This window comes from Clarias gariepinus, chromosome 4 (genome assembly GCF_024256425.1).
Source record: "Clarias gariepinus isolate MV-2021 ecotype Netherlands chromosome 4, CGAR_prim_01v2, whole genome shotgun sequence".
NCBI lineage: Eukaryota > Metazoa > Chordata > Actinopteri > Siluriformes > Clariidae > Clarias > Clarias gariepinus.
In genome coordinates, this window is record NC_071103.1 from 5,839,326 (window position 1) to 5,843,155 (window position 3,830).

General features: G+C 38.1%; 1 pseudogene; it reads left to right on the plus strand.

Annotated features, from left to right (window-relative positions):
• The first annotated feature begins 1,214 nt into the window (after positions 1-1,214).
• LOC128520768 (C-C chemokine receptor type 3-like) lies at positions 1,215-3,459 on the plus strand (annotated as a pseudogene).
• The last annotated feature ends 371 nt before the right edge of the window (positions 3,460-3,830 follow it).

The following is a 3,830-nucleotide window of genomic DNA, read 5'->3' on the forward strand; positions in this document are numbered from 1 at the left end:
CTGCACTGAGTCCGGTCACCAAAGCATTAGTGTATGCACCAGGAATGGCCGGTTGAACTTGGGGGTTGCGGATGATGGGAGTGCAGCTGAGATAGATTTTCAAAAGCTGAAACGCTTTTCTGCTTTTCCTGTAAATACCACTTTCTCCAGCTGGCTCGTCCTTAGAAGATATCAGAAAGGAGTGTGTCACGAGTCGGGTGTAAAGGCTGATGTTACATCGCCGTGGGCGGATGAAGGGCAGGCATAAACGCAGAGGGTTCTTGTCAGATAACCAGAGTCTTTTATTGGAAACCAAACAAACAATACTTCCCCAAAACTAAATAAACAAAGTACCGGCTACAGAGGCTTAACAAACTCATAGGCTCTCTAAACTTCACACACTCACTCTGGTTCTTCACAGATAACACACTCAGGATCTTTTGACATAACACACACTCAACCTTTGTACCTACAGTCACACACACAGGCAGGAATCTAACAAAACATAACACCCAGGTTCTCTATCCATACCTTTAAACTCACAGGTTCTCTACAACACACACACACACACACACACTTCCTGACTAAACACACACACACACACTTCCTGACTAAACACACACACACACACTTCCTGACTAAACACACACACACACACTTCCTGACTAAACACACACACACACTTCCTGACTAAACACACACACACTTCCTGACTAAACACACACACACACACACACACACTTCCTGACTAAACACACACACACGGAGACTTCCAAGCCTGGTACACACTCGTGCGCTCCTACGAGCGACACACACACACCTGTGCTCCTAAGAGCGGCGTACTACACATTTACGCTCCTACGAGCGACACACGCGCACCCAGGCTTAGAACAAAACATAAAACCCAGAAACAAAAAGACACAATAAACAGTACTCACATCATACACAAGTTAACGTAAATACACATATCTACATATAACAGAGCCCAAGCCTTCAGAGCCAGTTTAAACATAAATTCCTAATAAACAAAACACAAAACAAATGACAGTCTTAATGCTCGACCCAGTTTCCCAGAACTAACAGCTTTTTATAACGTCTCTAATGAGCCACCTCGGCTCATTGGACACCGTGCCATACACACACACACACACACACACACACACCCTTACTTTCGCCTTCACAGACACACACATACTCTTTCTCTCTGCTCTACATGGCTCTCTTCCTGTATCCCCATGTGTACTCTGGTCCTCAGTGTGTACTACATTGGATTTTATGCTTGCATTTTCTTTATTTATTGCTGATTAGCATTGACAGATAGTTGTTCATTCTGTGTTTGCCTTTAGAATCCGCACAAAGGCTTTTAGGATTTTAACTAGCATGGTCATCTGGATGATACACTGTAAAAAAAAATTCAACTAGATAAATGTTGAATGATTTATTACTGTATTACTGGCCCAACTTCTTACAGTGGTATTTGATGAGACAACAGGTAACACTTATGTAATAAATGTAAAAAAAATCAAGTTGAGCCAGCAATTTACCTTCATTAAGGTGCAGTCGTGTGATTTATAAGACACCTTATTCACTGCACTAAAGAGGTGAAGATGGCCGTTTTGTGGACTCCTTATTCATTTTGTAAGTATTTATTGAGTTTTTATTATCATTATTTTTTAAATAAAATATGATTGTTAGCCTATAGGTATTTTAGACAGTTATCGTTATATATGCAAGGCCGGTGTGTTTCCACTTATCGTTATATTAAGGCACCCTGACATTACTGAGGTGAGCTTAGTTTGGCCTCACAGTAGCTAATGCTCATCTACGAGTGTTGTATCAGTTTACTTATTTGTTTAAAAACCGAATTGAGTAAATTTCGTTCATTTAAAACATCGCTTCAAAACAAGTAGTTACTCCTAAGAATGACAAAGTAAAACCCTTGAAAATATAAAACCCTTTTGAATATGAAACAATGCATAGCTTTAAAACATCATTAGAATTCCTGAAGCAGTATTTTGCACTCTCTGGTCATATATAGCCTTATTAATATATTTTAATTTTTATCATATCCAGTGAAATTGATTATCTTTGTCTTTACAAGACTCCTCTTGTTTTTTTTAACCAAAGTTCTGCTGTGGAGGATTGGGGTCAGAGGGGTGATGGCTGGACTTTTGGAGCTACTGGAGGAGCGTGATTATGCTGTTGGAGGTCACCTGTAGTCTTCGAGGGTCAGGGTGACATGCAGCAACTGTAGGAGTGATGTTTGGTAAGGTCTGTGCTCTTAACGTTGAATTCCAAAATGACTGGACGTACACCTGAGGCCATCCGAACAATTATTAATGGACTTTATTGAAAATCAGGTTTACATGTTAAGAAACAAACTCTTGTTGTCATAGAGACTCTTTTTTGTATGCGTTTGATGCATTGGAAAAAAATAGACTTCTAAAGTCAAATTTTTGATAGATTTTAAAAATGGTTATGATGTATAAGTAAAAGAATCAGTAAGGTATTTTCTTGACATTTTTAGCTAAATAAAATGTGTACCCTTCTGTTTTATGCAGACCACAGTTTTAACTTTGACTAGGTTTTGGAAGAATAAGGTTTTTTTTTAAAAATGTTTTAATTATCGGAGTATTGTTAGGGCAACCTGTTTTTATAGAAAAACAATCACTTTAACAAACTACATCAATGAGAGACAACCTACCTTTTTGAATGGATAAATAGTTGGGCTAAGCTAGCTCTAAAGAAATGTAATTAATTGAGCCCACAAACAATTCTACTTAAGCTGACTTATTTGAGTTACAAGTTGAGTCAACTTAATATTTTACTTGTTACTAAACTTTTTTACGGTAAGGCGGCCTGTTTTTTTTTTTTTTTTTACAGTGTAGCTGTTGCAGCATGATTTCCTGAGCTACTGGATCTTGGTATAGTAAACTGGACTGAAGTAGTTTGCACTTCTTATCCTAAGGTGGAAAACACAATGAGGTCAAAAGTGTGGTTATCATTAAAATGAATGTTTTGGGCATGCTACTAGGTATTGTGGGATTATGTTACTTAATGGTGCTCCAGAAGCGTTAGATCCTTCATACATCCAACAAAATGGCCATACACCTTGTTTTTGTAGTCACAGTGGTCTTCCTCTGCTGCTGGATACCGTACAACCTTGCAGCATTCCTCAAAGCACCGGAACTGAAGCAAATCCTGTCTCCAGCATGTGACCTCAGCAAAAGGATCCAAATAATGATAAAGTCTCTGAAGCCATGGTGTATTTTCACAGCTGCCTCAATCCTTTCCTCTATGTATTTGTGGGTGAGAAGTTCAAGAGGCAACTTACCAGGCTCCTCCTCCAGACACCATGTGACCATGTGCAGTGTATAAATCGCTACATGACCCAGGTTGCGGGCTCAGTGGATAAACAGACTGGGAATGGTATTGAACTCTTAGTTGCCATCTAAATGGTGAAGGAACCTGATATATCTATAAATTACACGTTTCATTACATTCATTTACATTTACATTTAGGCATTTGGCAGACGCTCTTATCCAGAGCGACTTACAAAAAGTGCTTTAATGTTTACAACATTGGATACATACTTACACTGGGTTAACTAGGTTAATAACTAAGTACCATTAGTCCAACACAACTGAGTTTTTTTTTTTTTTTTTTTTTTACCGGGGGGAGGGAAAAAAAAAACATTCTGCTTTGTTAACACACATAATCAAATACAATATATAGTCATTGAATGCACTGTAGCTAATTAAATCAGATAAAATGCTGTAAAATGTGTCTTGCAATAAAAATCAATGTCTGTTTTAAAGTTTAAAGGGGCACTATACAAAGTAAAATAAAA